General features: G+C 38.2%; 1 long non-coding RNA gene across 1 annotated transcript; it reads right to left on the reverse strand.

The window, feature by feature from the left end:
- Window positions 1-1,415: 1,415 nt before the first annotated feature.
- On the reverse strand, window positions 1,416-2,851 carry LOC140236814 (uncharacterized). The gene is made up of 3 exons (XR_011901793.1): window positions 2,680-2,851; window positions 1,959-2,065; window positions 1,416-1,541 (listed from the first exon to the last, which is right to left on the reverse strand). It is a non-coding gene; the product is annotated as an uncharacterized lncRNA (long non-coding RNA).
- Between the last annotated feature and the right edge of the window lie 19,443 nt (window positions 2,852-22,294).

A 22,294-nucleotide genomic window follows, 5' to 3' on the forward strand; every position in this document is an offset into this window, starting at 1 on the left:
ATCACTAAAGAAAAAAAAAAGAACAAAAAAGATTAGAAAAGAAGCATTTAATCTGGATTAGTAGAAATTTCTAATATATACACGTCTTTCATATATATATATATATATATATATATATATATATATATATATATGAAGAGTTTGCAAAAACTGATAAGTCCATTTCTGAAGATTTTCAAGTACAGTCTCTGTCATAAAGTACAAAATAATACCTTTTAAATGAGATATTGGTCACTACATATAAAGGTACATTTTTTAAGTTATGGTCAAAATAAGCAAAAAATTTCTTATTATTTTCTTTATTTTTCTTGACCTTTAATCGCAAATATCTCCATTTGGCAAATATGGACTTATCGGTTTTTGTGAACAAACACTTCATATATATATATATATATATATATATATATGTATTCAACTTCTATAGTAGTCCTGAAAGCACATTGTGATTACATTTGAGAAGTTTAGATGGATGCATTCCACATGTAAGTTCAGGTTCTAATGACATCCTTCATACGGAATCTGGATGCGGACCGGATAGGCTGGCAGAGTTGTTTCTGGAGAGAGAGAGAGAGAGAGAGAGAGAAAAGAATGGTGTATCTGTCTTCACTTGATAAGGAAAGTGACATGGGCATTTTAATCTTTGGTGAAGACACAGTGACATATACGCTAATAAAGACATACAATTGTTACTTGATATCCTCTATATGTAGTGTTTCCTTAAAATGGTAATAAAGTATATTTTATACAGTAGATCCTAATTGTAGCAATTTAACCTTGAGCACACAATGAAATATAAAATGTGGGAAACTTTCATGATCCAAATATCCAATTCTTTCCATTAAGCTTTTTATTCCATTCAGAAGAATTTCAAGGTAGTGCTTGCCTGATACTGCAACTGGATACATTCCAACACTTTCGTGCATATAATAACCCCGTGACCTTTCACATCAATACCCTCATAACTAATCAAAGTCAAATTGCTTAGAGGTTATGGTAACTTTGCCATCCAAAGGTAAATAAAATACCATGGTAGCAATGCTCTACAGTCAATAAAAATCAGGGTTTCCATGTAATTTATAATCAGTAGCAAAATCACAACAGAAACTACAATGCTACAAGGCCCAGGTAATCATCTCTTCTGTATAAAACCAAATTTGAAGATGATCTGCTGAGTAAATGTTAAGTTATTGCAAGATGAGAATAGGACAGATGTGCGTGTGAATGGATGACTGCAACAACATAAAGACTCCTGCAACCATCTTTTACAGAGGCTCAACAAAACATGCGTTAATTTTCTGCCCAATGAACGATCGACAGTCAAAAATTTGGTCAAGATGTCAAAGGCTTGACAAAATATTCCAACCTATTTGGGGTTTACATTTTACATGTATTATTGCTTACCTCCCGTATTTCCTTTCGAAATAGAGTACAGGATGCACAGATTAGAAGTTGGTAGTCAGGACATCTGTCTCTTTCTTTTTCTCTCTTGTCCGTAGTTGGCTGTGGTTTGCAGGGTCCATTTTGTCCACTTTGTGCTAATTCTGGTCGAAAATATAATTAACGAAAACTTAAATAAGTTATCATTTTTATGAGTGAAACAGGATACTTAAACTGCAACAAAAAACAAACACATTCATCATAAATTAATTAATCATCACGATCTCATGAATCCCTTAGTATGAGATTTTGGATCTTCAGGTCACTGTCAACATTAATTTGTATTACATTGAATACATTAATCATGTCATTGTCATTATCATCTTTGATGCTCTAAAGCCATATCTTACTGAAAATGAATTATATAGGATGGAAATCATCTTGACACCTGTAATTCCTGTACACAAATATTTGATTGTATCATGCTCTCTATTTGTATGTGGATTAGGAAATGATTTCTTTGCATAAATCGGTTTGTATTCATGAGATAATATTCCTAATTTCATATCGTTGACACTTACTTGTGAGCTGGAAAGGGCATTTACATCGCAGTCAAGACATCTTTCTATCTCCCCCTCACTCTAGTGGATGTGATCTCAAACTCAGCATGTCCATTTGTTGCTGACACCTTGATAAAAATAAAGAACAATACATCACAGCATATTACCCGTACATCATACTTAACGCAATATAATAATAATGGAAAGTAAATTTATTTGAGACTACAGACGTATTTTCTTCTGTGCACACATTAAACACTTGTGCCACCGCCATTTCCAATTGACATGGTTGAGAAATATTTCCTTACATATAATATCTTACTTGATTACATTTATGTTTGATTTTTATATTATCTCCTCTTCAGTAGATAAAATACCGTTCTTTCATATGATCCTCTACAATAGAACATGCAATGAATTTACAAGAAAACAAGAATACATATTTGATCATAGATTTGCTCCCCTTTGTATATAAATGGAGATATAAGATTCTTCTCCTCTCTTTGTTTGCAAAGTACTTGTACATTGTATTGTAATGCAACTGTCAAAGTGAAAACATGCTTGTTACAATTTATTCAAATGGAATAGGAATATTTAATTCTCAATGTATTTAGATTTGGCATCATTTTCAACTGGGCACTTAACTGATACATTTGATAATCAAACACTGAGTAACTTAGTATTTAAAAGATATTTCAAATTAGACTGCTATAATATATTTCAGACATTTACCGTTTCTTACCTTCTGGTTGTTCTGCACTTTGTTGCAGGTAGAAAGAGGTCAGACTTTACAATTAGATTTTGGCAAGTCAGGATATGTCTCTCTCTGGCGAAGTTTGAAGACAAGACTCAGTCTGTCCACTCGTTGGTACATCTAGCTGAAAACAGAAATCAACATGACTCAAATATTTTTTTTTTCATCTTTAAAGTAGAGCATTATAAGCTAACAGTGAACAAAAAAAAAAATCAATTTGAAATTTGATTGTTTTGAAAAGGCATCTTGGCATTGACATAATTTTCTTTATTCCCCATGCAAATCAATTATAACTATGAATATATCTCTTTTATTAAGATGTGTTTTCTTTTTTTTTTAGCTTTTTGAAAAGTTTAAAAAGAAGAGAGATATTCAGGTTTCAGTGAGTCGGTATAAACAATCCATTAAAAACGTAATATTTACATTTTTTTGCAAATGAACCTTATTCTATGAGACATTAACATAAGAAGTTGGTACTTAAAATGAGTAAAGACATTTCTAAATAGTTCCTTTTTGACTAGATCTATTTGTAAACTAGAAGAGTACATGTAAATGATTCACAGCTTAGGAGAGGTTGGCAGTCAGGACTGAACGCTTTCTCTCTCCCTCTCTCTCTCTCTTTCGGGCATATTCGAATGGCAAGATCACTTGGTTGTAAACTCACTTTTATGTATAAAACACCTAGGCCTAAATCCTAGACACTTTTTCCAAACTCATGTAGGTCTACAGCACCAGAAAGAGTGTAGTCAACCTTAGACCTCTGCTCTAGAGACTAGTATTAGTGCTAACGTTAGAGCTAATGTTATGGTATTCTAATGTTTAGATCAAGATAGAAATGGTAGATCTAACATGAACTTTTAGATCAAAGTTAGCCTAGATATATGCATAGATTTAAGAACCTCTAGATGTCTAAACGTAGGTCTAGCTAGGCCTTGTTAGCTGGGTCTTTACAACAAAACTGCCTAGATATCTAGTGTAGGTTACTAGAAACCTCTAACGTTAGGTAGAATCAGTGGCCCAGATCTTGACTAAGGTTAGCCAGCTATTTATACTTCAGACCCCCTAGATTTTATATAGGTCTAGACCAATCTAGTATTTGATTAGACTCTAAATGTTAGTAGATCTATGTAATGAAATGAAATGAAATGAAATGAAATGAAATGAAATGAGATTTATTTACCAAACAAAACAAACAAACATCGTCAACAAAGTCACAACAATTAATAGTTATAGTTTGGCAAAAAAGAACTGGCAATAGCATGCGGGCTAGTCGAGGCCAGTCCTTTCAATGATATAGATTATAATATAATATAACGTATTTACAATATTTACACAAGAATTGTTATATGTACATAATTATTTACATGTTTTCATAGGGGATCATTGTTATATTGATAACAGATATTTTCGCAATGATATCCGAAAAGCATTACGGGTGTTTATCTTTTTGACATAATGAGGAAAGCCTCTCCAAATTTTACTGCCTGCATATGATAAGGCGTGTTTACCTGTTTCAGATCTGATTCTTATTGATTTATAATTCATATTATTTTTAAACCTTGTATCATGCTTATGGTCAATTTCAAAACAATAATCAGAGATATCATGCGGTAAAGTATGATGGATTAGGTCAAACATTACAGTTCCAATTACAAATTGGTATAGTCTGTAAACATCTAGCATTTGTAAACGATGAAATAAAGGGCCAGTATGCTCCCTAGGTCCTTTGAAACAGATTGCACGCACTAATTTCTTTTGTAACAAAAATATAGATTGAAGATATGAGTGGTATGTACATCCCCAAACTTCTAGTCCATAAGACATACGCGGAAGGATAAGAGTGTTGTATAATAATTATAAGATTTGTCTAGGCACAAGTTGTCTAATTCTAAATATGATTCCAATTGTTTTCCTCATTGAGGAAGAGACACAATCAATATGTTTTCACCACGATAAGTTTTCGTCTATATTAACTCCCAGAAAGAAAGTCGAATGTACCTGCTCTATAATGTCTGTGTGTACCATAATATTTCCATTTATCTCCACATGTCTACGTTTACTTTTAAAAACTATATACTTTGTTTTGGACGTGTTGATTGTTAATTTGTTAGCATTACACCATTTCATAACGTCTAAGAAATTATGTTCGACTTCCTTTAAGTTAATATTCTTAGTTCCAGATGAAAAAGAATGAAATAAACTCATCATCCGCAAATAATCGAAAACTGAAGTAATCTGTGGATTGTGGCAAATCGTTGATATAAAAGAACAGAGTGGGTCCCAATACAGATCCTTGTGGTACACCACATGTAATCGGTAGTTGTGCAGACTTTTCATTTCCATAACATACAAACTGAAATTGATTTGATAAATAGCTGCGCATCCACTCTAACGGTAACCCACGTATACCATAGTGTTGTAATTTATATAGCAAAATGTCATGATTTATCGTATCGAAAGCTTTTGCAAAGTCTAACAAGGAAAAGTAGAAATTACGCGGTGCGTAATATATGTCCCCGCCGGAAGTAGCATTTTGTAACAAAATGTGCAATACAGGTAAAAAATCAAGGTCAAAGGTCAAAGAAGTCAAAGGTCAAAATTCTGTGTAGAAGTTTTGAAGCCCTCACCTAGTGCCATCACATAAAGCAAATGGAATCGAAATTGGGTCAGAAATGGCGAAGGAGTAGCATTTTGTAGCCAATGCACAATATAGGTCAAAAATCAAGGTCAAAGGTCAAAGAAGACAAAGGTCAAAATTCTGTGTAGAAGTTTTGAAGCCCTCACCTAGTGCTATCACATAAAGCAAACGGAATCAAAATCGGGTTAGAAATGGCGAAGGAGTAGCATTTTGTAGCAAAATGCAAAATATAGGTCAAAAATCAAGGTCAAAGGTCAAAGAAGTCAAAGGTCAAAATTCTGTGTAGAAGTTTTGAAGCCCTCAACTAGTGCCATCATATAAAGCAAACGGAATCGAAATCGGGTTAGAAATGGCGAAGGAGTAGCATTTTGTAGCAAAATGTACAATATAGGTCAAAAATCAAGGTCAAAGGTCAAAGAAGTCAAAGGTCAAAATTCTGTGTAGAAGTTTTGAAGCCCTCACCTAGTGCCATCACATAAAGCAAACGGAATCGAAATCGGGTTAGAAATGGCGAAGGAGTAGCATTTTGTAGCAAAATGTACAATATAGGTCAAAGGTCACAACTGAAATTCTGTGTAGAAGTTTTAAAGCTCCCATGTAGTGTTATCATATAAAGCAAACAGAATCAAAATTGGGTCATAAATGACAGAGAAGTAGCAAATTGAACATTTTGATCACACACGGACGCACACACGGACGGACGGACGGACAGACGGACGGACGCACGGACACACACACGTACGGAGCCCGTTTCATAGTCCCCTGCTCGAACTCGTTCGGCGGGGACAAAAATAATCCAACGGTAACCTTGCCCTCGTCCGTTTGTTTGGTTAATTCATCACTTAGATTGATCAGCGATAGTTTTGTACTGTGTCCTTGTCTAAAACCGTACTGGTGTTTGTATAATATTTTATTTTCCTCAAAAAATTTCATCAGACGACTGTTTACCAGTTTTTCGATTATCTTACTAATTATTGGAAGGACCGAGATAGGCCGATAGTTTGAAGGCGCATCTTTAGCTCCCTTTTTATAAACAGGTAGTACCTTAGCAATCTTAAGCGCATCAGGAAATACGCCAGATGATATTGATAAATTTATGATATATGCTAAAGGATGAGCTATGTACCGAGCAGCATCAAGTACAACTCTTACTGGGATGTCATCATATCCACATCCCTTATTTGCGTTCAAAGAGAGAATAATACGATGTACTTCAATCACCGTCACAGGTAACATGAAAAATGATTTATCAACTCCTCCTTTCATGAAAGTGTAAGCATCGTTTTCACTAATTTCTATTTTCTTAGCTAAATTTTCCCCGATTTCAGCAAAAAAATGATTGAACCTTTCACTTATTTCTCGAGGTGTTTTGCATTCCCTTCTAACACCATTCTCAGAAGCCTGAAGTTTCTCTACAATCAATTTATCTGCTTTATCTTTCTTTTTGTTTAATATTTCATTAATGTGGTTCCACGTTTTCCGTATATCCTTCTTATCTCTATCAAAAAGTTCATAATAATGCATCGACTTTGCTTTCCGTAAAACCTTTGTATTTCTATAGCGTTTGTATTTCACGATTAAATCAATATTGTGTTTAGACGCAAGTACCTGTTTATACAATTTAAACTTTTTTGAAATTGATTTTGCTATTGCAGGTGTAATCCATGGCTTCTTCACTCGATGTTTTCTTATTTTTGGTGTTTTAAAGGGAATATGTTTGTCACAAAGACTCGATAAGATCAAAAGAAATGAATCGTACGCATCATTTACATCGGTACAGTCATAAACATTTTCCCATGAAATACAATCTAAGTCATTCCCTAATGCTACTGGAGAATAGGTTGCATAGTTGTGGAACCTTTTTTCGGAGGCATGAGGTTTCAATCTTGCTTTTTGGAAATAACACTCAAATAAAGCAAAAACAGGTAAGTGATCTGACATATCAGCTAATATGGTTCCAGCTGAAATTTGACACGAACTGATATTTGAATAAATATGGTCAATCAAAGAGCTACTATGTCTAGTTATTCGTGTAGGTGTTTTAACAAGTTGCTGCAAACCATAGCATTCCATCATTGATATATACTCACTAGTTTTGTCATCTTCCGAAAGTAAATTGATGTTGAAATCACCAAGAATAATGCACTCGTTTCTATCTAAACTCATTTGATGCAATACATCGTTTAAACTGTTACAGAAATCATCAATTTTTCCACCTGGTTTTCTGTATACAGTACCAACAATAATATGCGTGTTACCATGTTCTACTTTCATCCAGAGCGATTCCGTATTCGGTATAGCGATATCACGCATGCGCGTGTAACGCAACTCGGAGTGTAAGTACATTGCTACACCACCTCCTCTACCATCATTTCGGCTTTGGTATTCAAAGTTATAATCAAACAATTTATACAGATTCGGGTTATCGACATGCCATATTTCTGAAATTCCAATGATTTTGAATTTAGATTGTAGCGCTGTTTCAAACAACAATTGTAATTCGTCGAAGTTTGCATTAATAGATCGAATATTAATATGTGATACGCTGAGTGTGGAATTCGTTTCACATGGAAATGTAAGTAGATCATTCGGGCTTAGATTGAAATGATTTACCGACAATGAATTATCAACTAAATCGTTCTGAAAGCATCGTGTATTCATCTTTGAATATTTACACTATATACATAACATAATATCATCATGATATTAAACAACGTAAAGCCACAATTAGACTAGATATCTATACAATCTACTTAATCTTCTGAAGATCCTCCTCACAGCAAATGACAATCGCCGGAGAGTCAGAGTTTATCCTTACAAGGATTCTGGCGTTCGATGTCCAGAGGTACTTGTAATCGGCCTTCTTTCTCTCCACGTTGGCCTTCGCAAGTAGCTGCCTGGTGGCTGACAGGAGATTCTCGTTTATGAAGAGCCTCTGATTCTTGGTTTTGCCCCGCAGGTTCTTTCTTCCGTTATACACAGCATCCCAGGCACGTCGTGTCGTGAATCGTACTATTATGGGCCTTGGAGGTCCGCCTTTCTCTTTTTTCGGCCCGAGACGGTGTGTCACGTCCACGTCCTGCTCGGCCAAGTTGGGATCAGCGTGCTTCGCAACTTCTACAACGATCTTTTTAACGTTTTCCCCCTCTGTCTCGGGAATGCCGACAAATTCTAGGTTGACCCGTCTGTGGTACTGATCTAGGTCGGTCACTCGGTTCTCCAGCTGAGTCACGCTCTCCTTCAGCAAACTATTCTGGGCCTGAAGCTCCTTGTTTTGCTTCTCCAGCTTTTCCGTCTTCACTTTCATCTCTTCGAACTTTTCATTGAGAAAGGACAAGGACCGTACGATGGTTTCTTGTCCGTCGCTCATTTCACGAACAGTCGCTTGAAGAACAGAGAGTTTGGTTCCAATGTCTGATTGAAGGTTTGACATCTGCTCTCGGAGCTGAATGAAGGCTTCGACTGGGCTTCCATCTACCCCGTCATGTCTGTTGATATTGGAAGTTGATGCTGTAGATAAACTCCCGTCCCCGTCACTCTCAGCTTATGCAACTAGGGTTGTATCTGCCCCCTTCTCACCTCCCTCCACTGCTGATTTTCTCTTCTTCCTTGGCATTGTGACGTCACAAAGCAACGTTACTGTAGCGCTTCGCGTAGATGGCGTAAGTGCGTCGTTTGCACTTGCTGAACTGCGTGAAAAATGTGTGTGGAAACACTCACGTACACAAGCGATGATGCAAGCGCGAGTTTCCAAGAGACAGGCGCTGTTGAGATAACAATAAGATGCGTAGATGATCCCTTGCTAGGATAATGATGATGAAGCTCAAAGAAGTTTATATGATGAAAATGTATCCAGAAACGACGAAAAATCGACGAAAATTTCAAAATGGTGATATGATGTAAAAAAGATATTATCACAGACAGGTCCACCTATGTGCAAGCGTTCAGCCAATACGAAAATTTTCCAGTAGAAAGGTGAATAGACGGATATAGGGAGCCAAACTCAAGAGCAACAAACACGCACGTCCTCCCCCACCAAGAGCCACATTCATGTACATCTAACTACGACCAGCAGCCCCATACGCATTACGCTATGCGTATGGCGGGGCTGCTGGTCGTAGTTAATCTAGGCCTACATGATCTACACCTTCTGTATAGACTACACTAACAGCCCCTTGCCCTGGACCTGGCTCTAGCCCTACTGGCCTACAAATACATCTAACGTTAGTAGTAGTGGGCCTGTACTGTGCAGTTATACAACTGCTAATGTGCTATCGTTAGGTGTTAAGTTCATTGTGATTAGGGCCTAAAGTTAGCCCGAGTGAATTGTTTGGCATAACAGGCGTAGCCTTAGATCTAACAGTAACCCCGCCCTAGCTAGAATGTCTAACAGTTAGAACATCTAGAGAGAGTGTAACCGTTAGATAGATTAGACCTAACGTTAGACGAGGATTCAGTCTAACTGCATGTGATGAGGCCATAGATTTGAAACCTAGATCGAACGAACAAGACACCTAGATCTAGACGTAGACCTGGTAAATGTAGGTCTCTTTTCACACCGTGTCAAGACGTGCCTTATGGAATAATTGGTGTTCCACTAACAAGCACCGCCGGCCGGCACGGTCGGGTGGCGGCCCGGGGATTGGTAGGCATGCCCACGGGATCGGTGCGAAATACAGTCATAAGACATCGGCCTAACGTTATATTCTAATAGCGCTCGAACCTTGATATTTACCAAGTCTCAGATCAAAGTTGTATATCTAAATGTTAGATCAAAACAGATTTTAAAGTTCCCTTATGCAGTGCAATAAAGAACTATGTATTTATTTACTAATTTACTTACATTCGAAGGAAATAGTCCCTTTTTCAGTCACCACGTTTCCAACTCAACGACCGAAACATGCAGCTCTCGCGATCTACATATGATGCAATATTTGGTACCCTGGGGTACCAAGTGAAAATTCGCCATTTTGTTGAATTGATTATTTTTTTTTCAGCTCTGTACCCTGGCTTACCAAAAAATGTGTCAAAATATTTTGTAGTATTATTATGCACAAAAATGTTTTCTTATTTGTGATTATGCAACAATTAATGCATGCAACTGATAATTATTTTCTGCTCTGTTATAATCTTAACTGTTTGATACTATTGTACATATTATTGTTAGTACTGGCATTCTCTAGTTTACCTGTTCTATTGAGTTTCTTGTGTTTTTTGCGAGATTTGAGTAGGTCCTTGTATCCGCTGCTGGCACGGCCATCACTGCACGCAGACGCCATGACTATGGCCGTTGCGCTGGCGTAATGCTAGCATTCGTGCTTATAATCACGTAGCGCAGTGTACGTGTAATAATCAATTGCAGACGAAGATGCCAGTAAATTAATGAATACAAAATGAAATAAGAAAATCATCTAAATGAAATATTTTTAATGATAACATTAGAAATCCACGTAAATATTTTATTAATCTAAGAAATAAATTCCAAATCTAAATTGAACCTTTTTCTTTCGCATTTCATCTCTTATTATCGACCATTCACGCACGCGTAGAAGATTATAAAGATGGCAGCCCCCATGATCAAATTTTGAAGAAATACAGTTGATTTTGGGGTGAATTTACTGGGCTTTCGGTGATTTTTTTTTTTTTCTGAAAATAAAAGTTACGGTAGATGATGTTTACAAAACGGTGTGGTGCTAGAAATTACCTCGAAAAACACCTGTGTGCTAGTTCACATTGCGACGACTTTGCCGTATCCGAATTCGGAATCGGCGTATCTGAGTTCGGATACGCATTATAAATAATGGGCATGAGATGGCGCTATACAATGCGGTATTCCAGGTTACAACGTTACCCCGGTGTACGGCGTGCCGAATCATATCGCGCGAGAGATTTTACCTGTACGTACGCGCTACAAGCAGCGCGGGGCTACTAAAAAATGCTCAAAAATGCATTTTCTGAGTTCCTGCATGTTCAGAGTTTTGATTAAAAGTAAAAATTTCTCCAGGAAAACTAGAAATAATATTGACACATTCAATTAAAGAAGCATTTGTAGTTTTATGAAACATTAAATTACTTTTGGAAGATCGTAATTAGCTTGGAAAAACAAACTTTGCAGAATGTTAATTAATCTGTGAATATTATTTCGAGAAAACACACAAACATTTGAGAGCCCCATATATGGCTGTACAAAATGACTTTTTAAAATGCTAAGGAAACACATTTAAATTGCAATTTCATTAAAAGGGACAATTGAAACTCATGATTTTTCAAATATCAATTGAATGCAAGCAAAAAATAAAAATCGTGATTTTTGACATGCTGCTGAATTTTGTGCTAAAAATGACATTTTTCGGCAAAAATGCGCTTGACATCCGGCCGTACGCTATTCCTTAGTATATTTGCAAGACTTTCAGTATGAGAACGGAGCATTAACAAAAAATGCCGTCGAATCCTTATCTAGAGCCTTTTTTGAGGTTTGGCTGGTCTACTATAAAGCTAACAAAGGCCATTTTGACAGACCTATGAAGCTGTCATTAGAAGGGAAAGAAGAGCTCAAATGGTGGATTAATCATGTCATTGAGGAGTGTGCACCTATTAAGCGTAACAGACCTACACTTGAGCTGCGTACAGACGCTAGTGGGCTTGGTTGGGGAGCCACAAATCTGTCCATGGAAACAGAAGGCAGATGAAACGATCTTGAAATGAAAAAAGCTAGAAAGAATGATATCAATTACCTGGAAACATTGACAGCTGGGTTTGGACTGAAGTCCTTTTGCTCTTCTTTACATGATGTTCATGTCCTCCTTAGCTCAGACAACACAACAGCAGTTGCTTATTTGAATAACATGGGAGGTATTAAGTCCAAGGACTGTGACAGTGCAGCTAGAGACATCTGGAGGTGGTGCATGGAACGTAATATTTGGGTTACTGCAGCACACCTTCCAGGGAGTGAGAATACTGAGGCAGACAGCAGGTCTACAAAGTTCAGTGACCGAAATGAATGGATGCTTAACAAGCAAGCCTTTAACAAACTAGTTTCAGTTTTTGGGCTTCCAGACATTGATCTCTTTGCATCCAGACTAAACAACCAACTTGACAGATATATCACTTGGTTGCCAGATCCAAATGCAGAAGTCATAGATGCATTTACGTTGGATTGGGGAGAATTCAAATTCTATGCCTTTCCCCCATTCTGTACGTCTCATCCCAAGATGTCTTCAAAAAATTAGGACAGATAGAGCTGAAGGCATAATGGTAGTGCCAAATTGGCCCACACAGGCATGGTTTCCTAAGCTGAAGAGGATGTTAAAGGGGAAGGCTAGTAACTGATCAGTGGGAATCAGTGGAAATGCTGGGAGATGATTGTTCCAATCCTTATGGGATTCATTCAAGAGTTCATTGTATATCTATTGTTGTGTGAAAATGATTTGCTTCAGAACAGTCTCATATTCAAGTAATGTGCAGATTAATGCCCCGTCACTGACCAGGGACGTTAACCTGGAAGCATTAAACTGCACATTACTTGAATATGAGACCATTCTGAAGCAAATCATTTTCACACAACAATAGATATACAATGAACTCTTGAATGAATCCCATAAGGATTGGAACAATCATCTCCCAGCATTTCCACTGATTCCCACTGATCAGTTACTAGCCTTCCCCTTTAAAGGGTGAAGCAGTCCTAATTACAAGGAGTAGGAACCTATTAACGCAACCTGTAACGCATGAACCACATCCCTTGTAAGATCGAATTGATCTTCTCTGTTGCAGGTTATGCGGCAGCCCTTCGAAAGGACAGGACTAAAGAAGGAAATTGTGGACATTTTGGCCACTTCTTGGAGAGCCTCTACCCAGAAGCAATATTGTGTGTACATAAGGAAGTGGAAAGACTTTTGCAAGAGTAAGAAGAAAAGCCATCTTCACTCTAGTGTTCAGTTTGTTTTAGAATTTCTTAGTGTGCTTTTTCATGTAGGAGGTTTTGGATACAATGCACTCAACACAGCAAGAAGTGCGCTCGCATCATTCCTAGTTCTTGAGGATGGTGCCTCTACAGTTGGGAACAACATTTTGATATCAAGGTTTATGAAGGGGGTTTTCCATCTCTGAACCCCAAGACCTCGCTATGTAGATACTTTGGATGTAAATATTGTGTTTTGTTATCTCAGAAAACTGTCACCGGCAAATGCACTGAGCCTACGAGATCTCACCAAAAAGCTATGCATGCTCATGGCTCTCATCTCAACACAGAGAGCACAGTCATTGCAGCTCCTGAATTTGGACAACATGATACTCAAGGGATCATCAGTTACATTTCATTTCAGCGAGCTACTGAAACAAAATAGGCCGGGAAACACTGGCTTCACACTGAGCATGAGAGCCTACCCCCCAGATCGTCGATTGTGCATTGTCAACTACATCAAAGCCTACATGCGGAGGACTGAGGAAATTCGAGGTCAAGAGCGTCGGCTCTTTATTAGTTTTCGCAGACCCCATGCGAAAGTAACGTCACAAACCATCTCCCGGTGGATCAAAGATGTTATGGCAGCGGCAGGAATCGACACTTCAAAATATAAGGCTCACTCAACAAGAGCAGCTGCGATGTCAGCTGCATACAGAGCAGACTTGCCAGTTTCATTTATCCTTGAGAAGGCAGGCTGGACGAATGAAAAGACTTTCAGAAAGTTCTACAGCAAACCCTTGCTCGATGATGGGAGCAAGTGTCTCACAACTGCTTTACTAAAGAAATGACCAGACAATGTAAACAATTTACCCCTTTTTTGGTAAATGACAATTCATAGGGTCATTTCTGTTATTTTTCTTACAAATATGGCTGCTGGGCTTCAAAATCTCAATGTAGTCTCTTTCGGAGACTCCAGAAGTAAAATAGAAAGATTAAATGAGAACTTACCTGTTTGAAATTTGATCTTTATTTTACGAGGGAGTTGTAGGAAGAGAATACATTCCCTCCTCTCCCTCCAAACGTTTTCAAACTTGAGGCTAAGTTCTCCATAATCTTTCAAATATCCAGCAGCCACATTTGATGCTTCGAAAAATGACTGCGCGTGCGCAAAGCGGGTCTCTCAATGTATTCTCTTCCTACAACTCCCTCGTACAATAAAGATCAAATTTCAAACAGGTAAGTTCTCATTTAATCGTTCTATTTTTTTTCATGAACGAGCAAGAAAACATGACAAGATTGAGTGGAATATTTATCATAAATTACTATCTTCATTATCAGCTTATTTTTCCACTATGTTCATTTCACATCATTGTTGTTGCTATGTCGCTGCTATAGCAACAACATGACAAAAGCTACCTCTTAGCGATTGAAAGATAAGCAAGAATAAAATACGTCGGTAGATAATAAATTGCTGTATAGTGACATTTTTTTTCTTGCTATTTCCTTTATTTTGGGGAGCCGAACACAAATCCACCTGTTGCCATATTTCTAAATGACATCTGTAGCCGTTGCCATGGCAACACGTTATTTTCTTTAACTTGAAAGAACATGTATTCTTCATTAAACATCATAAAACACGCTATAAACACCAAAATAAGTCAATATAAACATATCGCTTCAATCAATTTGTAAATCAAAATTTCCGACTGTTATGGCTACCTCATAGCAATGACGGTACCATGGTAACAGCTATTTTTTAAAAGAAAATGATTTTTTTTTCTATGAAAAGCATGAAAACATGAAAAGTTTGAGTTGCATACTCTTTACAAATTACTATGAAAATTATCAGTTTTTTTCACTGTGTTCATGCCACATTATTATCACTGCTATGGCAACAACATGATTTTTTTTTTCCCCAGGAAGGAGAAGTATGTCATTAAAAGGGAAAAGATAAATAAATAAATGATCAATTTTTGTAGAGTTTAATTTTTTTCGGCTCTTTTTTCTATTTTGGGAATGCTGAAAAGAAATCCACAGGTCCTGTAGCCACTCTTCTAAATGATGTCTTAAGCCGTTGCCATGGCAACAAATCATTTTCTTTAAGAGAACATGTGTTCTTCATTAAACATAAAAACATGTTGTTAAGACCATAATATGCCAATATGTACATTTCTCTTCAATTTATTAAAAGCAATCCCTTTTTCCAATATCATTGTTACCTAATAGCAATGACAGTTGCCATGGTAACAATTCTTAAAAAGAAAATACTGATACTTTAATGAAAAAATTGAAAACATGACGAGATTGAGGAACATTTTGATTACAAATTACTATCAGCTTATTGTTTTCACAACGTTCATTCCACATCATTTTTGTTGCTATAGTAATAACATTTGAAAATTTTTTTTTTCAAGGATGAAAGTTCTATAGCAATCTGTTGAAAATTGCTATAGGGGAGGTATCATAGTCATTTAAAGTTTACAAATGTGACCGAGCATCACAAAACGAACAAAAAAATCGCACCCCTTGCTTTTACGTGAGGACTCAAAAAAAGGTGAAATGGGTCAACCTAGTCAATATTGAGTTTTTCATATTTTCTGAAAGAGCTATCCTACATTATTCTTTAGTTTAGGATCATAACATGAATGAGAAAGTGTATTTTCAGCAGTTTTTCTACAACCCTTTTATGGGGGAGAATAGAAAGATCGGGTATGTCTTAGAGTCCCCTTTTCATTTTTTGAAATGCTTTAAACACTCTTCACTTTCAAGTCTAATAACTTATGAAAAAATAACTCTACTGCTTTGAAAGTTGGCATTAATCATGGGCAGAATGTGTCAATAGAACATGCTCAATTTCAGCTTAATCTGATAATCCCTTAATTGTTGTTGCTCCAGGGGTTTACATCCTGTGTTTTGTCCCTGTTTCTTGAGTGTGTGCTTTCTTCCTAGTATTTAGATAGGTTAGGGGAGTCCACTTGAATTGAGTTATACATAATTTTGAAGCTTAGAGTCTGCCCTTTAAAAATCTACCCTAAAATTAGTTTCCCCGAAAAATTAGTTTCCCCGAAACTAAAATTCCATGTCTGGCCCTTAACTAAAATTCCATGTCTGGCGACATTTTGTTGATTTTGTGATGCAGGGTCACAAATGTCTTGGAGGCATCAATGCTGTAACAGAGTACATCATGACGAGAAAATTGGAACTTTTGAGGAGGTTATTACACATTTGAATTACTTGATATCTGTATTTCATATTCCCCAGGTATTTCTATGGTAAAAAAAAAAAAAAATCTATATTCCTCAACATACTGTTGCTATAGGCACAGAAATGATGTTCCATGAACAGAATAATGTATGGCTAATAGTCTTGCTCATTTGTAATACTTCAAAATCTAGCCATATCTCAAGATTTTTTTCTAGAAGATATTTTTTTTCAAAAAAAAAATGATTTATTTCCATGGCAACCATGTTAAATATTAACCATTATGACGGATATCTAAGGTTTTGAAGGTGCAATGTGATCAGAAATTCCGGAAGCTGACTGAACTTTAATGTTTTTACTTATCTGTTTTTTGTTTAGTATATTCTTTCCTTCTTTATTGTCACAAATGTACACACAAGTAGTTATGTACATGTATCAAGGCTGTATGCATGGTTGTTTTAATGCGTATGTACACAGGTGGACCAGATTAATGGAGAACATTCTATATGATATAGATATAGTACATACAGGCTGACCACATCAGTGGAGAATTTTCTAGGTGGTATACAATGTAGCTACAGTACATGCATGTGACAGGAAATACATTATAGCTCACTCAATCTAGAATGATTTAACCCATTCCAGAAAATTCTAGGAAGTGCTTACATATTTGGCTGAGTGAGGCACTGTCCCTGTAACCCAATGTGATTGGTAGTTAATTTTGGCAATGATGTTATGTCGCATAGTTAGGCAGTGAGTCATCCAGGATTCCTGGAATTTGGACTTGCTAGTATGTTCAGGTATGTGGCCCCAGGTTGGAGAAAATTACAGAATGTACTAGAAAGGGGTGAATGGATAGTATATAAGCTGGAGAAATTCTGCAGTAGGCAGAGTACCCAACACCTCTGCTCTGAGAGTTACGTCACTTCTGGCTCTGAAGCGACTTGTTATATAGTCAGTCCTGTGTTACCTGCTGACCTGCTATACAAACTGTGTTTGTGGAGATAAGGCCTGGGAGACATTTTGCCTGCAGAGAATTAATTTGCCTACATTGGAGATAGACTCCATATTCTAGTGTCAACGGACATTATTATGGCAAAGCTGTGACGGGCTGGATTCCTTGCTGGACATTATAAAGTGAATCATCATTCAATGCCTCGATTGGACGTGGTCGTTATAACATTGGATACTGCATATTTCGCTGTGAACATTATACCGTGGACATATATCGTGGATTTTACCCCGGATCTATACCGTGGACTATCGTAACCTGCGCCTTTGGAGTTACGTTGGAGGAATCATTCATCGGTGCATCGAGGATCACTCATCTGTGCATCGAACATCGTATCTGGACACTGTCAAAGGATTACTTGCTTTCAAATTTGGCTGTAATACGTGTAAGTGATTCCACTACCGATTTATAATTGTTTCTGTTGATCATTATTGTACTGATGTGAAAACCGATTACGAGTCTGTACCCACAATATCACTGTTAATAAACCGCCTGAACATTAGTTGATTGTTTCTTTTGTGCGATCATTCTCAGAGTGATTTTGGTCGTAACAAAATTGGGGGCTTGTCCGGGAAGTGAATTTAAAGCCAAAACTTAGAATTTGGAACGTTCCGGAATCCAGAATATTGGTACAGACATAATACCAGTTGAGTTGATTGTTCAATTGTATATTGTGTGTAATACATTGTCACAATGTCAATCAGTACAATGGATGTTCAGGCATTTGTTCAGAGGACAGATTTGTCCCTCAAAGATTTGCAAAGGTTACGCAAATGTGATTTGACTGCTATTGCACAGCATTTAAATGTAGATGTTCCACAAGGTGTAAGAAAGGCAGAAATTCTTGACTTAGTAGCTGGTCACATGGAGCTCAAAGAAGAAATTCGTACTCCAGATCAAGCTCAAATTTCAGATCAAACACGGCTTGAGCTTGCAAAATTGGAAATGGAAAAGGAGATGAGATTAGAAATGGAAAGAGAGAGGGAAAGAGAACAAAGAGAAATGGAAATGAAGGAAAGGGAAAGGGCTAGAGAAGTGGAAAGAGAAACTGAAATGAAGAAACTTGAAATGGAACAGCAAAAATTTGAAGTGGAGCAACAAGTGAAATTGCGTGAGATGGAAATGGCTCATGCACAAATTGTTGGAAATCTTGAAAGGGCTCCCCCTGAATTTGATTTGGCCAAGAACATTCGATTGGTTCCAAAGTTTGAAGAAAACAGAGTCGATGCATATTTTGTGTCATTTGAGAAGGTGGCTGACAGTTTGAACTGGCCACAGGAATTTTGGCCCATGCTCCTTCAAAGTGTGTTTGTCTGCAAAGCAGCTGATGTGTACTCATCTCTCTCAAAAGAGCAATCACGTGACTATGCTACAGTCAAGAAGGCAGTGTTGAATGCATATGAGTTGGTGCCAGAGGCATACAGACACAAGTTCAGAAATTCGTACCGCAAACCAGGCCAGACACATGTTGAGTTTGCTCGTGAAAAAGAAATGATGTTTGATAGGTGGTATAGATCCCTGAAAGTGGATCAGGATTTTGATAACCTACGTGAGGTTGTTCTCTTGGAAGAATTCAAAAAGAGTGTTGCTTTCAGTGTGAGGTTGCACCTGGAAGATCACAAAGTGACAAGTTTGCATAAAGCAGCCTTCATGGCTGATGAGTATGAGTTGACTCACAGATATGAAAACAGACCACCTTTCGGAAATTTCTCTGGAAATAAGAGAGACAAAAATCAGTCGAGCAACCAACAGAATGCTGGTTCAGGAATGTTGTCTGCACCACAGCCTCAATCTGACAAAGGGTCCAGTACAAGTGCAAATGTCATCAAATGTTTTCATTGTCACAAGAAAGGGCACGTAAAGTCACAGTGTTGGAAGTTGCAAAATGGTGCAACGAAGGAGGTGGGATTTGTCATGTCAAAAAGTGTCCTACCCGAAAACAGTGTCCCGTTCAGTGAAACACAGGCCATTGAAAGTCGATCTCCCAAATTCAGAGATAGAACTAAGCAGGTGGATGAGAGCTATCGTAGCTTTTTGTTTGATGGTGAGGTGACCCCATGTACTTCTGGTGAGGCAGGTAAACCAGTAGTCATCCTGCGGGATACGGGGGCCTCTCAGTCGTTGATGGTGGATGGTGGTATGACTTTTCCACCAGATAGTGCAGTGAATGCAAAAGTCTTGATTCAGACTGTTGATGGCAGTTATATGTCAGTACCACTGTATAGAGTGGATTTGAAGTGTGACCTAGTTTCTGGTCCTGTCACTGTTGGAGTTGTTCCTGAGTTGCCCATGGCAGGCATTGATTTCCTGTTGGGGAATGACTTGGCTGGGGACAAGGTGGTTGCGTCTCCAGTTGTTTCGGATAAACCAGTGGTGGTTGCTGAAAATGAGCAGTTGCAGGAGGAGTTTCCTGGGATTTTCCCAGATTGTGTTGTGACTAGGTCTCAGGCTCGTCGAGCTGTTCAAGAAGATGCGGATTCTGTTGATGTGGAGGAGAATTCCGGTGTTTGGTTGGCAGAAACCTTTTTCAAGGATTTGAATGATGGGGTTGCTGTATTAGGCTCCGAGGCTAACAGTGATGGGCTGTTTAGCAAGTCTTCCTTGGTTGAAGCACAGCAGGCAGACTCTGAGTTGAAAGGCTTGTCTCAGACGGCGTGTTCTGAGGCTGAGGCTGAAAAGGTCCCTGAGTGCTATTATGTCAAAGATGGCATTTTGATGAGGAAGTGGAGACCTCCCCATAGGCCAGCTGACGAGGATTGGACGGTGGTCCGTCAAGTAGTTGTCCCTCCCAGTTACCGTGGTGAGATCTTGAGGATTGCTCACGAGTTACCAGTTGGCGGCCATTTAGGCGTCAGAAAGACAAAGGATCGGATCATGAGGCATTTCTATTGGCCAGGATTGAATGTGGATGTGGCTGAGTTTTGCAAGACTTGTCACACATGTCAGGTGGCTGGTAAACCACAGCATTCAGTGAAGCCGGCGCCATTGATTCCGATACCTGCGTTTGAAGAACCATTCAGTCGGGTTTTAGTCGACTGTGTTGGACCTTTGCCTAGGACTAGGTCGGGTCATAAGTACCTCTTGACAATCATGGATATGTCTACACGGTTTCCAGAGGTTATCCCATTGCGAAATATCACTGCTAAGACTGTGGTAGATGCTCTAGTGCAGTTTTTCACTAGGTATGGGTTGCCCAAGGAAGTGCAGTCTGACCAAGGGTCAAATTTCATGTCAGGCATATTTCAAGAGGTGATGTATCGTTTGGGTGTGAAGCAGCTGAAGTCGTCAGCTTATCATCCCCAATCCCAAGGTGCATTGGAGCGCTACCACCAGACCCTAAAGACAATGATTAGGGCATTTTGTGAGGAGTATCCCGAGGATTGGGATAAGGGCATCCCTTTCCTGCTGTTCGCAATGAGGGACTCCCCAAATGAGTCGACGGGTTTCAGCCCATTTGAGTTGGTGTACGGTCATGAAGTTAGGGGCCCATTGAAGCTCATCAAAGAGAAATTCATGACTGAGGATGATGAGGTCCACCTACTTGACTATGTGTCAAAGTTTCGTGAAAGGCTTTCAAAGGCTTGTGAGGTAGCTAGGGAACACTTGAAAGTGTCACAAGACTCAATGAAGAGAAAGGCAGACAAAAATGCCAAAGCCCGAACCTTCAAACCAGGTGACAAAGTTCTTGTATTGCTGCCCATACAAGGTGAACCACTGAAAGCCAAGTTCAGTGGCCCATACTGTGTCAAAAAGAAATTCAATGATGTGAACTATGTGATCAGCACACCAGACAGACGCAAAGAACAGAGAATGTGTCATGTCAACATGTTGAAAGAGTGCTATGACAGAAAGTCAGTTGGTGTGACATAGGTAGTGGATAGCACAGTAGAAGTTAAGGGTGAAAGGTTTTCACCTCATCATTACACATACAGTGTTTAGCTTTAATATATCTATTACTGATGTACCGGTATGCAATTTGAGTTTGACATGATTAGCTCAGAAAATTCAAGCAATATCATTGTAAATGGTATCCATGAAAAGAGAACATGGAATCAATGCAGCTTTTCAAAAGGCATGTGATAGTATGTGATTATGGTTGCTTGATTTGGATTTTACCTCACATTCATTGTAAATAACCATGAGAAATTGTGAAGGTAAAAGAAACCCTTGCTACGGCAAGGCTTTCTTTTTCCCATGGGGGATGGTGTCACAAATGTACACACAAGTAGTTATGTACATGTATCAAGGCTGTATGCATGGTTGTTTTAATGTGTATGTACACAGGTGGACCAGATTAATGGAGAACATTCTATATGATATAGATATAGTACATACAGGCTGACCACATCAGTGGAGAATTTTCTAGGTGGTATACAATGTAGCTACAGTACATGCATGTGACAGGAAATACATTATAGCTCACTCATTCTAGAATGATTTAACCCATTCCAGAAAATTCTAGGAAGTGCTTACATATTTGGCTGAGTGAGGCACTGTCCCTGTAACCCAATGTGATTGGTAGTTAATTTTGGCAATGATGTTATGCACATAGTTAGGCAGTGAGTCATCCAGGATTCCTGGAATTTGGACTTGCTAGTATGTTCAGGTATGTGGCCCCAGGTTGGAGAAAATTACAGAATGTACTAGAAAGGGGTGAATGGATAGTATATAAGCTGGAGAAATTCTGCAGTAGGCAGAGTACCCAACACCTCTGCTCTGAGAGTTACGTCACTTCTGGCTCCGAAGCGACTTGTTATATAGTCAGTCCTGTGTTACATTGTACCTGCTGACCTGCTATACAAACTGTGCTTGTGGAGATAAGGCCTGGGAGACATTTTGCCTGCAGAGA

The sequence above is a fragment of the Diadema setosum genome, chromosome 13, assembly GCF_964275005.1.
Source record: "Diadema setosum chromosome 13, eeDiaSeto1, whole genome shotgun sequence".
In the NCBI taxonomy this organism is placed as follows: domain Eukaryota; kingdom Metazoa; phylum Echinodermata; class Echinoidea; order Diadematoida; family Diadematidae; genus Diadema; species Diadema setosum.